Source organism: Oxyura jamaicensis, chromosome 14, assembly GCF_011077185.1.
Source record: "Oxyura jamaicensis isolate SHBP4307 breed ruddy duck chromosome 14, BPBGC_Ojam_1.0, whole genome shotgun sequence".
In the NCBI taxonomy this organism is placed as follows: Eukaryota; Metazoa; Chordata; class Aves; order Anseriformes; family Anatidae; genus Oxyura; species Oxyura jamaicensis.
This window is the reverse complement of record NC_048906.1, coordinates 5,867,785-5,885,662: the sequence shown is the minus strand read 5'-3', so window position 1 is coordinate 5,885,662 and position 17,878 is coordinate 5,867,785. Positions and strand designations below refer to the sequence as shown.

The 17,878-nt window shown below is 41.4% G+C and overlaps 2 protein-coding genes across 5 annotated transcripts in view; one reads left to right on the top strand and one right to left on the bottom strand.

The window, feature by feature from the left end:
* Window positions 1-17,878, bottom strand: part of C14H7orf50 (chromosome 14 C7orf50 homolog) — a 125,946-nt gene that overhangs the window by 51,507 nt on the left and 56,561 nt on the right. The window lies entirely within an intron of this gene.
* Window positions 1-17,878, top strand: part of GPR146 (G protein-coupled receptor 146) — a 49,634-nt gene that overhangs the window by 16,034 nt on the left and 15,722 nt on the right. For 2 of the 3 annotated variants that reach the window (XM_035339252.1, XM_035339253.1), the window contains exon 2: window positions 6,677-6,718. The gene's annotated coding sequence lies outside the window, so the exon portion shown is untranslated. Of the gene's footprint in view, window positions 1-6,676; window positions 6,729-17,878 lie in introns of all 3 variants that reach the window. The other variant, XM_035339254.1, reaches the window with a different exon arrangement.

Sequence of the window (17,878 nt, the reverse complement as noted above, 5' to 3'; positions counted from 1 at the left end):
TGTTAAAGTTGGTGCCTTTGGCAGGACCTGTGTTAGTGGACTTGCAGCATACTGAAAAATAAGCTGTTACCTCCAAACTCCCTAGCTGTTTTTTTATTTCTCTCTCAAAGAGGCACTTACCTCTAACTGTGGTTTGAATGTCATATCTCAAAATTAAGCCAAAAGCAAAGAAAGGAAAGAAGTCTGGAAAACCAAATGAAAGCATATTTGCTCTGCAAGGTAAATCAGGGAAATGGCTAGAAGGGCAGAATTAAAAAACCTAAATGTTTAAGTCTCCAAACAAAATACTAGAACATCAAGCTCAACCTTCAAAGAGTAATAATGAAACCTAAATACCACGGGTCTGAAGGTATGTGTCTAGCCTACATAGCTTTAGCATAGGTATTTATGTCAAAACAAATGGGTGGGCCACTGGAAACTGATGTAGCAATGCCATGGCACTCCACTTCCTTCTCATTGCAAAATCCCATTCTTCTCCTCTATTGTAACAACAACATTCAGCCCACCTCCAGCTTCCCCATTTGAAGCACTTCACTTCAGTGCTCACCACCCTTTCTTCTACCTCCCTCCCGCCGTCCTTACCTCTAGCAATGCTAACTACCAGTAAAAGACACAAAGACAACTCTCCTGTTGTAGGGTGACCCAATACCAGCTTAGCTGAGCACTAACTGCACCACCTGGCATGCACCAGGAGGGGAGGCAGTGCAGACGTCCCAGCTGCAACTTGTTGGGAGGTGGTCGCGTTCACATGGGCCAGCTGCTGGGCAAGAAAATGCAGGCGTTCATATCAGAGAGTGAGCCAGGAGGCACATGTGCTCCTTTTTGGGGAGCTGCTTGGCCAGCAAGGATGGTGTGCCATTCCGCCCACCAGCACAGGCTGCCGCAGCGCTAGGGGCTAGAACAAGCATGCTCCTAGCTGCCTGTGCAGGTCTGACTTATGGGGATGTGCTAAATGGAAGCTTTGTGGGCGTGTGTCTGTGAATATAAATGAAATCAGAGCAGCCTACAAGGTTGGGACATTACATAAAATATAAAATGGGATGGGCTATGTCTTATGGTGTATAAGTAGTTTGGAATAACCACAGTCAGAAGGGAATTGACGGTAAAGCGTAAGAAACTGCTCCAGCTGGCCATGTTACTGCTGCTATGCACTCTGCAAACATCCTTGCTCTGTAGCACTACCACCAGACACCAAAAACAGCTTTAAATTCTGGAATGGTTCCACTGTCTCACACCAAACTCAGAACCTGTATACTGCATTACCCTGGGAGAGAGGGGAAAAAGAAGGGAAGAACCTCACTCAGTCACGCAGGTGGGCAGCAAGTGGAATTTTCTAAACCGAGCGAGTAAAATTGCATCTTAATTGTAAGGTCGTCTTCAGTATCTGAATGCAGTTCCCTCAATACTCTTCAACCTGTAAGATACACTAACAATCAGAAGCAACTCTGCAGACACCCTATGAGCGACCCTCTGGCATGCTATAGGACAGAAATCCCGACCTGCCAAACTTAGCACCCTGTACATGCTGTCCTGGCAGGTGCTGCTGGGGCCACTTCTATTTCAGACAGCAGGAGCAGCTCAGTGATTGACCGACAGCTCTGAACTATATTTTTTGGAAAGCATCCCAGCCCTCAACTTGCTGTTTAGTCTCTGAGCATTTATGAATAAATAAATAAGAAAACTCACAAAACACCACTACAAAATAGCAATGACAAAAAGTTAAAGAATGTAATTAGATTATGAAGTTTATAAGCTTAATTATAAAATAATCCTACCAATTAAAGCCTGTGAAGAGATCTACATTTATGTAACAAGTGATTACAAAATCCTAGTAGGAAATCGTGGCAATTTAGATTGACCTTTGGTCATGTGGTACATATGTAAACCCTCATGGGCAATTAGGTGATTTTCCATTTTCTCTGCTATATATTAATTTTTAATAAAAGGCACAGGGTTTTTTTTTCATTTTTCTTTTTAAACAGGCTCCAGCTGTGGTAGAGACTTTTCTTTTTTCTATGTATACTGTAATCTAGCATAAAAATATTGAGACGCATATCAAGTTAGGCTTGTCAGCCTTAATATTTTCTGGTGATTTGAACAGGGCCAGGGAATACGATAAGCATCTTTACAAATCCAGTTGGCTTTACTTCAAATCCAAGAGCTTGTATGTAAGCTTCACAAGAACAGGAGCCCACATAAAATCAAATTTTGAATGCAAAGCTAACCCAGTTCTGCTCATCAGCCTTCATTCTGAAAACTGTCTGCTGCAACATTTTTGTGAGCTCGCTGTATAGCATGTAATTGCTCTTGGAAGAAGTATTTTTTTCATCAGAGCTATAGCTACCTTTGGGACAACCTATCATTTTTAATTTTAAAAACTTTTTTTAAAAAGTTATGCTAACAATGTATTTTCATTGGCACTGATGAGTTAAAAATTGCTTCAGCTTTTTTCTCTCTCCCCCCCACCCCCTTTTTTTTAATCAAGCTGCTAAGTATTCCCCATTTACCACTGCAAATCAGCTTAATTTGCTTAGCAGCTAAAACCTGGACCGAACAATGGTATTTTCAAAACAAATACATCAAGTTAAAGAGAGGGCAGTCATGGTTCATCTGAATCATATGGCTCCAGATTTCAAATCTAAGCTAAGGAAATAGAGGTTATGATACCCTGCAGCTGGGACAAGCAGTATTCGTACAGCAGTGTTAAATCAAGGCCACTCGGCCAGTTCAAGCAGTTGCTTGTGTGGAAGTGAAAGATCCCATGAGAGCATTAAAACAAGAAAGGTTCTGGTGTCCTAGCCAAACCCCCCTTCCTTTGCTTAATGCTACCATGGACTAAGTTTCTTCAGAGCAACTGATTGCAGAAAGTTGCTGCCAAGTAATTGCTACTGATTTATTTACATCCGATCACACAGAACAGGAATTAAGCACTGTGCAAAACACACAGGCAAGTTAATTACAAAAGGTCCTCTCATGCCACACAAACGCCCAGTGATTGAGCCTGCCGGCTGGTAGGTTAGTTTGCAGACACATCAGTTCGGTAATTTGTTCACCATCAGGCTACAGAAAGACGTATCGACACAAAGACACAGTGGCAGGGAGAAGTAGCTGGGAGCTTCAGAAAGCCGCAGGTGCTGGTGCTGGTAGCAGTGGCATACACAGATAAAAGCTGTCATTCAGCATGGGAAACTCAGGACAGAAAAAAAGGAACAAGTCTGGAAAAGTTATTTTCCGGTCTCCCATTCAATAGCATTTTGAGATTGATACAATAAGTGCTGATAAAATACCTGAGAGTTGACATTTTCATATATAGCAGATCAAAAAAGAGGTTTGTTTTCTGAATTTTGGGAGCAATACTGGTGGTTGAAGTAAAAGCACCGTTCACTGCTTCCCAGAATACCAGATTAACTGTAAATATAGATTTTTTTTTTTTTTCCTTTAAGAGCAGGGAGGAAGCATGAGACAGTAGTACAGCCTGGAGACTTTGACAGCACTATCTGGATGCCAATGTCATGCTGTGTAAACATGTGGATCCATTAGACAATTGTTGGAAGCTGTGAATTCTAAATTTGATCTAGTGATAGGACTCATGCTGTTTGGGAAAAAAAAACGGGGTTGCGAAACCACACAAGGAAAACGTTTCAGACTTGTTAAAAAGAAGTACAATGTGAACAATGATGTATTGGATGGCCTGCAGATTTCAGCCTCCTGAGAGTCTTGACAGACAGAACAAAGACCTGAACTAAACTGTTAAATCAGTTTATAAAATATACTTCAACCTGAAAGGAGAGAAACGTTTTCATGGAGAAAAACTGATATTCACATAGGCAGAAATAAGTTTTTCCTTGGGATATGACAAACAGTAACAATAATTTATATATTCTTCCACATTTGTAGTGCCTGCTACTGCCTTAGCTAATGAATCAATGTTAGTGAAGCCCAAGCCACACGGCATCCCCAGCTCTGCTGGTCTGGCGAGGGGAGCGGTGGTTAACTGCCTTCCTTCGCTTCGTGCTGGCAACACAAGGCTTTTTGCTTTACAGTACGTAATGGTCTAAAATACACGTTGAAATTAACTCCTTCACTAGCTATACAGCTGCTGCTCCTTATCTTTCATTACTGTTAATTACAGCACTGCAAAATTTTATGTTGTGACTCAGCATTAAATAGGATTAATATGATATAAATAGGACTAATATGATATTTTTCTTGGAATATACAACTCGGGCCTCATGAATAAAATTATACGCTGCATGACACATGACCTTTGAAAAGGTATTACATTCTTTAAGCTACCTAGAAGTACTTCTGTGCATTCAGTCACGCTGCAAGTTCTCTGCAAACTGGCTAACTGGCTGTTTATTCCCTTGGAGTTGCTTATATCAAAAGACACATAAAGCAGTGGGTTCACCTCTCAGCAGAACTGCAGACCCGCTGAAGCCTGTCACTACAAAACTTGTTATTCATCCCTGCTGGCGTATAGATGTGAAGAGCAGTATGCATAGCTCAGCATTTCAGTTATGATTCACATTGCGATTTAATCATTCCTGAAACTTAGTTTACCATGTAAAAGAAAATGTACTTCAGCAACAAGGATCAGAATGCAAGAAAAACAGATCAATCTAGGAAGAGCTACTGAGTCACCACGGAGGGAGGCAATGAAACACACGTTACCCTCGTGAATCCAATAAGGTCAGCAGAAGCAAAGCTTCTCCTTGGTGACTGGTACGGACAAAACCATTCTCCGACCCACCCTACAAACCCGCATGAGCACACGACAGTGGTCCTCTGAATGCCGATCTCAGCACTGCAGCTTGCCATGGATATAAATAAGTTTGTTTGTGCAGCTTAGCCGGCTGAATTCAATGACAATTCACATGTCTAATTCCATCACATCCATAAATACCTGGATGTGAGGCCACAGCAAAGGCACTGAAGGGCTGTGTCAGTCAGGAGGCGCCAGCCCCAGCCGCCCGGCCCAGTGTGCTGGAGGTCGCTGAGGGACACTGAGGGGCTCCAGAGCGTACAGCAGCCATGCCACGCTTCAGCAGTGGGGCCTGTCAGCCGGGACTGCTCACATCCTCCTGCCCCGCTAATGAACAGAGAAAAAGAGCTTCCCACATGTGTTTTGTGCTGTAAAGCTCGGGGCAGCTGTCTTAACAGCACCTGCAACACAACTTCAATCTGTATGAATTCATAAACAGAAAATCTGTTGTTTCTTCACATGAATTAGCAGACATTTGTTTCTGTGGTGGGATGAGAGGCCAGGCGGAGCTGGAGACCAAACAGCCAGCCAGCCTGCGGCATGTCTTAGGACTGCTCGAGCCAGGGAGGTGATTTCCAGCTGCGTGACACGTCACACACACACAAACCATGGCACACACACGGAAGTCGCTCTCTCAAGTTCAAGGCCACGTAATAATAGCAATTAGTGCTTCTATTTACTATTCTTCATCAGATTGTGAAACTAAAATTGCAACCAAATATTGATTGCACCACATACTTTTCTTGGGCCCTCCAACGCTTGCCACGAGACGTGAGGAACAGGACAGAGGCTGGGCTGGGCCGGGCCACTGCTGGCTCCCATCGCGCCACCCATCACAGAGACCAGCGGCACGAGTGGTGCAGGAACGGGGAAGGGAAATGAGAACCAGTAGGAGATGAGATCTTTCACAGACCTTTACTGACCTCTCAGTAAAACTTCAATATAAAAAGAATGGGCTGCCACAGGCTGCTATCTTAAACAATTTTTTTCACAAATGAAGTACTCTGTTTCCCTCAAAATTCAGTCATAATTGAGTAACCTCAAAGTTAATCTTTCTTTTTAGGGGAAAACACACCTTTGATACCATAGTGACAATTTGTTCTTAGGGTTATCTTGCTCTCCAAGTATTACTGTTCAATCACTTATCCAAGCTAAAAGACTTTAAACTCTTTAATTTTAACTGCAAGAAATATGGAAATTAGTGATTTACTTCATTCCTCTCCTTTAGATAATTTAGATCTCCATACTGAAATACTGGTTACAAATTCTGAGTGGTCACACATACTATACCTTTGTTTTTATAATTTACTAAAACATTCATCTTTTCCATATTTTCTCCCAGTGTGCAAAGGAACAGATACATCCTCAGTAACCAAAGTGAATTAGCGTAACACAGTATGCCAAAACCACTGTGTTTTACAATAACAAACCAAACTGACATTTGTCATAGTATCTTATTACATGCCAAATATTTTGTATCAGGACTGTTCCATTTCAGTTTTAACCCAGCATGCGTGACATTTTCAATGAGGAGAAGGAAGCTGTGAGTTTCTATTTTTAGATCAATCCACAGCTTTTATTCAAGAACCTCAATTCACCTCAAAAATGTAAATAAAGCCATCAACACCAACATCACAATGATACAGTAACTCTATCAACCTTTCAGCTACAGTCATTGAGTCAGTAATCAATCATGAAGCAATTCAATACCAAACATTGTAAACAGTTACATTCTGGATTTTCTAATCACTGCATGAAAATATTGCATGCTGTAAATGCTATAAAAAGCATGGTATGGTGAAACATAACACATGAAATGTATTTAACAGAATTGATGAAATTTGCTTTTCATTTCTTTCAACCAACTATGAGCAATTGGTTTACCTTTTCTTTCTTCTTTTTTTCTTCCAGTGGCTCAATCTACGACTGACATTCTTCTGTGCTTCACATCACGCAAGTACAGGTATAGCAATACAATGCAACTATTATTGTCATATGTTTATCTTATCAATGTACAACTGTGAAAATATTTACCAACATTGGGATTTCTAGACCTGGTATTTATTTCTGTGAAAATGTAGAAAACTTACTAAGTGCTCATAGAAGAGCCAGTGCAGACAGTCTGTATTTACTCCCAGATCAACCTCCTCCCCAAAGCTCACAAACTGGCAATTTATGTAGGCTCAGATGAAGATGCTTCCAGTTTACAACATCTTTATAGCCTTGTGAAATTTGGACTTCATGGATACATCCCATGATCCTAAGGCACTTGAGGACTCTGCCAGGCAGAAGAACCTCTGTGATCCACACGAACTGCAGAAACAGATTGGAGGAACATAACACTTGCAGGATTTAATTGGCATAATCTCTGCAAATTGCTTGCCAACCCCTGCGAGGAAGGAATCAGGGCTGTAATGCTCTCCCTCACAGCCTCTACCAGCAGGCCATCATGTCAGCTAGAACTGCCTGAAACTCCATGCTCAGTGCTAAAGATTGTCACTGGCAAAGGCTGGTCAGGAAGGAGAAAGGCAAAGCTAACACCTAGTGAATCAGTGTGGGCTAACTGCAGGAGACACATATCTTTAAGAAAGCCAAACACATTAAAAGAAAAGAGGCACCAAATTCAGCCTTCTCTAAGGGGCCAACACCATTCCTCTGAGGGCACATGGGTGTGCTCGCACACAGCCTGAAGAACGTGCTTGAGCACAGGCTGGTGACCTGCTCGCAGCAGTGTGTCATAGGTGTGCTGTCTGCCCTGCTCTAGTTAATGAGCAAAGGACAAGAGCCAGGAATTATTTAATACTAACACCAGTTCTGCCAGTGCTGACTGCTGCTCTTGCTCTTGGCAAATCACTTCATCTTTTTTGTTTTCTCCTCTGTACAATGAGCATAACATTTTTGTGCCTAATACCCATCTCCCCAGTGTTTCATTCCCAATTTGACATTCTAGTCATAAATGCACTGCCTCCCTTCCTTTTACTTTGATAAAGTATAGTCAGTATCAGTTGGGAACACTTCTTTAAAACTTATTTCCAACTATTGTGAAACAGGAGCTGAATGTTTATGGAGTAGTTATTTTTTATGTCAGTTTACCATAGGGCCTCCTTAGCCACAAGCTTACAGCCGGAGGCCCCAAGGCATTTTTGGGAATGGAAACTTTTGGAGTTCAGCTCTTAACAAATTTCCAGCCTGCAGTATGTTTTTCATTAGTCTACATGGTGTTATAATAAATGATGCACTTCCTCTTTCATTTTATGATTTTTTTTAAACATGCAACAATTTTTCTGTGTCTGTTTTCTATTACTTCCAATATACTCAACCACACTAATCTTAGAGTCTACTTCATGTGTAAGGACAGAAAGGATGTACCGAGTAAGATATCAGCTATAGCAAGACAAGCTTCTAGTCTAAATTCTTCACTGAAGGACAATCATAAACTCACTGAATGTATGCATCCCCATCTTTTTAGGGGCCGTTATTGTTGCTGTTATTATAATGTGTTACCCCAAAACCTAGAGTTGGCCCAGAAAATGCTCCTCTAAGTTCTATATACATAACCGCAAGACACAGCTAAAAAAGTTCAAGCTCATTGACCAGATTTTTTTTTCTGCTACCTACTATAATGACAGACATAGTGCTATGACAATACTGTGACAACAAAGCCTCCACATAACAGATTTACACAAAGATCTTTTTGCATAAAGACCAAAATGATATTTCTTTGTATAGATTTGTGCATCCCTCCTCCCAAAAGCTTTTGATAAACTGAAAGCAGTTGAACAGAAGGCCACGAGGACAGCTGTGGGCAGAACATGTGCAGCCCTGTGGTCAGAGGCTGAGGGAACTGGGCTTGCTCCACCTGAAGAAGAGAAAGTTTTGGGTGGACCTAAGCCACAACCACCATGCACCTGCAGGAGGCTTACTGTGCACACAGATTCAGGCTCTTTACTGTGATAAATGGTGGGATAAAAAAAGACAATGGACAAAAGTTGAAAAAAAGAGAGATTCCAATATATGACTGCATTTATTGTATTTCTTTAACCATTATGACAAGCATTGGAAGAGGTTGCCCAGATGTAGCACAGCCTTTGTCCTCAGAGGTTTTTAGGATCTAGTTTCATCTCCCATCTGCCCTGCTTTGTGCATTTTGGGTAGATGACTTTCTGAGGTCCCTTCCAACTTGAATTAATCTATGAGCAATTCAGTCCAGTCAAAAACTAGTTAATATTTTAAATACTAGAAACAGAATGCATCCTGGATTTATTCAGACCATCTTTTTTTTTTTTTTCCTGCTACTTATTATACTCATAGACATACTGCTTTGACAATACTGTGGTGCAACAATTTTTTTAAACTAAGATAGATAAACATTGTGGATAGCATTTAGCCTCTGACTCTCTAGTTTTTGATTGAAATCATCCAGTGGTGACTATAGCTTTTTGAAGCAAAGCTGAGACAACAGAAAAGCGGGCAAATAAAGTTGTATGTTATGAGTTTTGGACATGCAACAGCAACAGCCATCAGTAAACTTCATAGTGAAATAGCTGTTTGTCACTGTTTTAATACTTTTTTTTTTTTTTTAATCCCAGCATGTTTCCATAAGTGCAGTTCATACAGATGCTAGTCAATACTGTAAAGGTAGCAACATAGAGAAACCATAGTCCAAGGGAAGGAGAGAGTTTCTAAAAGGAAAAAAAAAAAAAAAAAAGGAAAGGAAAGAATAGAAAAAAAGCCAAACACCTAGCATGTCAGTATTTAATTCTCCATCCTAGCAGCACGACTACCCACATTTAAATGAAGCCAAAGCTCCTTGCGCAGTCTTGTTCCTCTCACCCAAAACTAGTTTGGTGAGCTCTGCAGGTGGTCAAAGGAATATCAAAAGCAAATGTCTTGAGCGTTTCAGAGCTGATGTTTGAGAACACAATGTTATCAAGAAATGTTCACCTCCCTTCTGGGTGGATCTGCACACATCTTCATTAGGAATTTACCTTCGCACATCCGTAACACAGACAAGGTGAACGTGCCAGCAGGGTTACATGCGAAGTCATGCAAGCTGGGCTCCCCCCGCACACCCCCGCTCCCCAGCCACTCCAGAACCCCTTGCAGCATCTGCATCTCCTTCGTACTTTATCGCTCTGCATTTATCAGCACAGAGGTTTACACCTCCAGCTTGCCCCAAACTCCTCCCTGCTGCCGGCCAAGATCTGCCCCCCCCGCCCCCATTTCAGCATTGTCACAGCGCTCGTGCTCTCTCTCTACCAGTTTCCTTCCTCTCACAAATTAAGGGCTTTGTTCATCTTTCCCTTACGAAGTTTCAGTCTCCCTTCCTGACAGAGGAGATGGTGTTCATTTTGCAAAGAAAAATCGTGACTAGGAGACTTCTGCCAGGCAGCGAGGCTACAGTTCCCAAATGTTACATTCCATCCTGAGGACAGCAGCGGTGGGGTCAGACATATGATTATGCTGGAAATCACCATGGGTGTCACCAGTAGGTAGGGATAACAAACTATGGATCTTCAAAAACCAAACAGCCTCTGCTTCTTTTTCCTTGTTCCATTCCAAATCAATGTTCACTATCACTTACTGCCATTTACCATCACCAGCTGCCAAAGAGGGAAAATACAGGACTGTCTGCACATTTGTTTCAAGAATATCAGGGGACTTCTGTACATGAAAAGCTGAGAGAAGAGAATATGAACATTAAAGAATATCAGCGAAAATACCATCAGTCATTAAGACATATTATCCCAGCAAAATTCACACAGTTGGGAAAAATACAGAAAACAGATCCCTTTCTGTAGGACACACAAACAGTATTCCCTTTGCAGAGCTTTCCAACAGAGTCAGCAGCAAGAAAAAGATCAGAGTCCTGTTAGAGGAAATGGCACCTCCCACAACTTCCACAGAAAGGAGCTGGAGCTTTCCCCTGCCTTTTTAGCAGGGGAAGGAAAGTGAAGGCCAAGTGCTGCCACTGCCAATACGGAGAGATGACTGAGTTAAACAGAGCCTGTTAATGACCCTACCCACTGAAGAGCAAGGAGTAGCATTAAATAGCCTTCAGTTACCTGACCTACTCCGCCAGAGACTTGAAATTTAGAAAACTGGTAAAAAGAAATACATGATGGCTTTTATAGTCACTTTTCAAAATAGTAACTCATCAGACAGTGCAATTGTTTAACGGCAGAGCACTGCTCACAAAAGGCAGGAGCAATTCTCCATTACATGAACAACTATATGTATTTGCATATTTTGTTCTATATATGCACTTATTTATTTTTTAAGATAACCTTTTTATGTTTGCTTCTATACATAATTTTAATGAGAATGTATTCCCAGGGGCTGGCAACATCAGAAAAAATAGGCTATGCCAACAAGAAGGGATTCCAGTCCAATATCATCATGTCTAGCATACTGGGTTTCATTTACAAATCTTTGATTTCTAAATGAATGGCAGTTCAAAGTACACATTAAACACAGCTACTTTCTGACTATGTATGTAGAGATCGCTAGAGATTAAGTCACTTTAATTAAAAACTTAAGCAGGTGTCACTTCATGATACTCTTTGAATTTGGTTTAAACAGATGCATGTTCTATCATTACCTAGCAGAGCACTTTACAAGCATAATCAAAGAGATCTCCCTAAACAAAACAAAGGAAAACCACTTTGTCTGATGGTTTCAGGTTTGGTACTCCTCGCCTGTCATATACAGAACAGCATGTATTTAGTTGGAAACGACATTCTAAAACACCAACAATAAAGAAAAACACTGGGTACAGCTCTGTGAGAGAGAACCCCAGGCCCCACGAGACTTACTAACTTCAGTGGTGTTTTGTTCTGCCTCTTTATAGGTATCTAAGAATCAAAAGTGAATTTGTACTCTAAAGGCCTGAAACAAATCATTTAAAAGCATTCAGTATTCAAATAACCAGAGGTTTAGGGATGGAAAACTGGCATTATTTCTGACTAATTTTTCTCTCAATGCCATGCTTGAGAGTGATAGATAGCAATAGGAAGAATGGAGTTTCCCCAGTACTCGAAGGTTCTTTCCTTTCCTTTTCTTTCCTTTTTTTTTTTTTTTTTTTTTTTTTAAGGCAATCCCGAGATTAATTTAAAGTCATCTGGTAAAGGTACCTTAGTATTAACCTTAATATTTTTTTGTTAATATATACTGAACTCAAGTGAAGTGCCTTCAGGAGTTATCCTGGATGCTTCTCATTTTAAGACATTAAATATTAGCTCTTACAAATTTCCAATATACATTGTCTGACAATATTTGCTGCTGTGGACTACATGAGTTGACTTTTAATTCTTACAGTAGCAATCAGTGATGATAAGGTTTTGTAGAAGCTGGACACAGATGACATTTTAGAATTTCACACCTATTGCAAGTCCCTCCTTTCCAGATCTAATTTCATGTAATGTTAAGTGTAAAAAGTGGTTAGAAATGACAAATTCACTCACTTGATCCTTTTTACTTACTATATCATCAGGAACAGCTAGCCTCAAAATTGCCTCCTAACCCTGTTTTAAATGATCGCCCTGATCATTTACTGCTGACACCTGAAGACATTGGAAGTGCACGTGCACTTCCAGAATTTGAGACCCAAGGAACTAGTAAATCATAAACTGAATTCCCAAAGCCAAGAGAAAGCCATTGGAGAGCTGTGGGAAGTAAAGAGCGATGCAGACAGACAGCAATCGGGCAGCTGACTGGGTCGGTGCAGGGTGTACAGCGCAGCGCGTGGCTAAGAGGGACCGGGGCAGAGCACAATTACCAGAATGAATGAAGGCAACCGGCTGGAGCCATCATTTGCAGCAACAAAGTACATGCTGCATGCAGCTGGAATGCTGGTTAAAGGAACCTAGGGCATGGCTGCAAAGGCAAGGCTCAAAAAGTGTAGGACGATTACCATGAAAGCACAATTCTGGGAGCTTCAACTTATCCTGAAGAAATAACTGAGCACTCTTGTAAAAATTGCATTTCCATTTTCACGTGCTTTGCTCTGCTTCTTTAGTATTAATAATAGAAATGCTGTATATGGAGAAATCTGAAAAATACAAAGGGGTTAGAAGCCAAGATCCGTCCTGCTGCTTCAGCTGTAAGGCACAAATCTGGATTAACTGCAAAGGCTTCAATCTCAAACATGTGCCAGTGCAACTGAGAGCTACAACTGGCCCCAAAATTGTATCTGTTTCTTGTCTAGAGATGGTGTGAGCAACCTCCCTTACCCAGGAAGGGAAAACCATGCAAGTTAGGTAAGACTCTTTCAGCATCTATGTCAGGCACAGGTTATTAAAAGGAACCTCATGTGGCTGCTCCACCTCCAGGTTTATCTGCTGGGAGCTGGCTGTGTTACAGAACAGAAAAGAACCATTTCTTGCTTCTTTTGTGAGCTCAGGGCTGCCAGGAGGAACTGAGGGAATTCAAAAGCAGCTTCCCTTCTGTTGCTCTTTTGGACGTTTCTCTTTGAAGTGGCTGCTCATTCATCAGTTTTGTAGGTAGTCTTTAAAGCAATACTTTCCACCCTTCACACTTAAGTACAGAAACATGCAATTAATTATTAACAAGTTAGTAGTATGTTACGTCAGCCTTTTATTCCTACTGGGTGTCACACTAAGGTGCAAGTACTCTTTGTAGTAGGATTTCAGACACTCTAGAGAAAATGCTGAGCTTTATAGACAGATCTGATATGGTTTGGGTAGCACAATCTGTGTCAGAGAAAACCATTTAGCTATCACTTAAAACAAAAATTCATTTTCAATCTAGAAATAATCAAGCTCCACAATGGCCCTAAATAGCTTGTGGTGCTGTTGTGCTGTATGTAACTGATGGTTTAACCCTTTGTTTAACATGTATTTTTTTATTACCTGCTGTTTTTTTGTTTTTGTTTTTGTTTTCCAAAAGAAGAATAAGCCTTCAAGTAAATTTTATGTGGAATGGCTCCAAGTTAGACTTTCTAAAAAGTCTTCACTTGTTAGCAGACAAACAGAGCCCTTACCTGCCAGATGGCTGTAACGCAGCAGTAAGAAATGCATCTAATGCTGCTCGAAGTAGTAGTGTCCAAACACCACATTACTGGCTCCCAAATATGTTCCTGGGCGGGAATGTTTGTAAACCAGGCCTTTTCATCTTGCAAAGCTGCCAAACTCCAGGAACATTCTCAACAGTTTTAGTCCTTAACTAAAAAAACATCCCCACATTATTAAGAATTACCATGGAGAAAAGATTACAGGGAATCTGTCCTAATGCAATGGCTCTCTCCTGTTTCCACATAGCGTGTATGTTGTTTATTTTCATTCTTTGAGCAAAGGAATTTATAGCCATAATTATCTCATTTTCTCATGGTACAAACAGTCCGATTTTTATTCATCGAGGTCAACATTTTTGTTGCATTCTTCCTCTGTTTTTTTTTTCTTCCCTTTAAAGTTTGCTATTAACAGCAAATACAATAGATTTATACTATCAAAATACCTGTTGGGGGAGAGATTTATTAATAAATTGTATTTTCAAATCCACACAGATCAAAGTGGCAATATTAAAATGAATAACTAGAGGAAATGATTTTCAACTCAGTTTCTTATGTTTGAAGCATACTACTTTTTTTTTTTAATATCCTTTATAAGAAATAGTTCCTTGACCCCTGTAGCCTCACCTTAAAAGACTTCTGTGCAAGAAATTTCCCCGAAATCTGCAAAGCTTCTAGAGGTAATGTTCAACCAAGCAAATTTTAGAAGTGGGGAGGGAGTACTTCACGGTCAACGGGTTATGAAATCCTGCTAGCTAACCACTGTTTCAAGCATGCAAACTTGCTGCATTAAATCTCAGACCTTTAAAAGGGTTAAAGGGTAAGGAGACTTCACCTAGTATTTATCCAGGAAGACAGTAAGGCCCTTGACTTCTTTGCTTAATCATCTCCTCTCCCTTTTCTCCTGTGCCGGGAAGTGAGCTGGGGTACCTGCAGCCTGTCCTGTGGTCTTCACAAAATACCCAGAGGGTGAAAGCCCTTTCCCCTTCCCAACCACCTGAGGCCTGCCGAAGAAAGAACATCTGAAAGCCTGCAGGCAGGGAGAGGTCAGGAGCAGGGTATTACCTTCTGTACGTTTGGATTAGCCTTTGATAGCTGAATAAACTGACTTAATGTCTAATGACATTTTCAAACAATAGCTAATAAAATTATCCAAAGTATGCAGAAACAAAAGATGCATGAAAATGCCATTATGGTCTCTAACACATCCACGTAACAGTGAATTTCAGTGCTTTGGACATTCAGATAGAGGTCAAATATAAATGAACCCAAGTAAAAAAAACTGCTAAATAGAAAAAAACAGAAATACTCCTGCCTGGCCCATTATTATCATTCCCACTTGTATGCAACTATTGGTTTCTGTCCTATTTTTAGCAGAGAACCATGTTTTTGGAAACAGAAACGTGGTCTTTTGAAAATAATTAAATAAAGCATTTTCTGAAAGGAACCACAAGTTCTGAATACTTTCTGGAAAGCTGTTCAGAATTAACTAGGTTAGCAGGTCTGAGGGATTTTTGCTAAAACCACATCAGCACCCTGAGTCACGTCAGCAGGGGAAGGCGCTGTGATGGGTGCAGATGCTATCGCTCCTCTCCCAGCCTGTTTGTCACTGACCCACTGCAGGTTGACCCTCCTGTAGCAATGCAGCTGGGGCAAGGGAAATAAAACTCATGCACCTGTCTCAAAAGGCTGAGCTCACTGTAAGGCACCAGAGTGCACCTTTGTGGCCCTGTTTTGAAGTCAAGCTGCGGGAGCTCAGACACACTTCCCTCCACTGACACTGCTGCAGGGCTGGCAGCCCCTGCCACGAGGAAGGCTGCACCGCCACACAGGGGGAAGCTGCTTGCATGTTTCTCAAAATAGGGAAGCCGGTTCTGAAGAACGAACTGGGAATAAGTATCTGGGTTGCAGCGTGGGCACAACTGTGGCCTCGTTTTTAAAGTTTTCCATTGAAGTTTGTGCAACCTGAAATGTCATAGCAGATTACAAAACGAGGGGTACTAAAAGTTGTCCTCATACTAAAGGCAGTTTTAAAGCAACTGATCAAAAATTCACAAGTCTTCCTTACTTCAGCTGATTCGCAAATTCAATTATTTATTTTTTTAAAGTGATTACCAAAGCATTTTCAGGCACGTTAGGATCAACTATAAACTTGCTGAATTCTCATGCTAAGATAAAACTCAAATAAACAGTCCTAAATGAATAATATTACCCCTTAATATTACTTTTTAGTTCTACACTTAAAACAACAGTACTGAAAAACAGGAAAAAGTGTCAGTCAGGGACTGGAAACATCTGCGCAATGGAATGAGGAGATCTTACCCACAACACAATCTCTCCATCGTGCACTAACTGATTTGCTGTTTGAGCTCCTCTGAAGACACAGTCATTTCAGCTTGGAATAAAAGCATATCAAGGAATAGTTCTGATAACCCTTTTATTTAAATAACTGTTCTTTTCTGACAACTTACACATGGGTAACAAGGGCCCAGATGTACAGCCACTAATTCACTAATGTCATAATGATGCTTCAACAAAACCACTTCAGCTCATAAAAATAATATTCAAGCAACCACAGTCCTAAATAACTACTTTTACTTTAGCCTTGTGATTTGTTTAATCCATCTGGAGTAACTCTACCTAAGTTACTGCATTAAGCACTCCTAAAAGATTAACCTTGGAAAGTCATGATGTTGCTGAACAAAACTGAACAGAACTTACTAATCTTCATCTTACTTAGCTTCCATAAGTACAAAATATTACCAGAACTGTCTACCAGTTTGCATCAGCTGCAGCAGCGTGTCAGAAACATCAGCATCTCAAACACGTGGTGACTTCATCCCTTGAACCACCACAATGTACGTGTACACAGAAGCCTGCTCTGCTCAAGTAGGCCTTTCATACTAACACAGCCACTGCTTACTATGAGCTTTATGACTGCACAGTAACTTCAGGGAGCCACCAGCAACAGGAACTGTATTCGGGGCCGTATTTAAGTCAGCACAGTCATCAAGCCACTATCAGCAACGCGAGGTGGCTGAAAACTAAGCCTGGGAGGAGACCCCCAGGGCTTCTGTGATCACCATCTTCTCCTTCACAGGGAGGCAGAGCAGAAGTGCGTGTGGTTTGGTTGATGCCTCACACTTACACTGTGCTCCTGCCCAACTGAATCTCCACCACGTGTACAGAAAAAATATCTGCCTTGTGTTTAAAGGTGTTGGAAGTATGGGCTAAATTTCTTGACAGGGCAGGCCACAGAAAGGGCTACACCTTCACCTAGGCAGGTACTCGCTTACTTTGCGATGAGACAGATTAAAAAATAAGTCACTAAAGGAAAACCCTGTTTGCCTGTTGGCCAGGAGCGAGCCCGAGCACAAAACTCCTTGGTTGGCCCCAACCTACACCAGGGCGAGCGCGACACAGAGGGCATCAGCAAAGGGCTGGACCCGCGCCAACAAAGCACCGCAGCCTCCACCGCCCTGATCGGAGCCACCGCTAACTACATGGCACCAGCACGTAGGGATCACACACCTTTACCTTCCAACAAGCCTCAGGGAAACAATGCGAGACAGACCCGATCAGGATAAGGTACGAACTGTTGGGCTGTGCGCACTGGAAGGGACGCGTGGTGCGGCCTGTCAGCGGCAGCGGTCACCACCACAAAGCCAGGAGAGCAGCAGACGCGCAGGAGCCACGTTACTACCCGCTGGTCTCCCCAGGGACCAAAGGAGTATTAATTCCACCTCCCAGTCGCTGCATTTTTCTCCTGCACAAAGCCTGTATGCTCAAGTTTATGAGGTCTGAATTTCAAAGTGAAAGCCCACTTTGCCTTAAACTCTACGGGCAACTGTCACCAATATTTTATCAAATGTAAATCAGCACAGTTTGGGGGTTTTGCTCTACTTCAAAACAAACCACACATCATGGCTTAACCAAAGGAGCGAGAAATATAAAATATTACAAACCACTAAGTAAAAGAAAAAAAAAAAGCATAATTCTGGACTGCCCCACACTGCCTCCTCATAAAAATACGAGATTACAAAAGTGCTTATTTATCTATCAATTTGACAAATCCCCCAAAACAC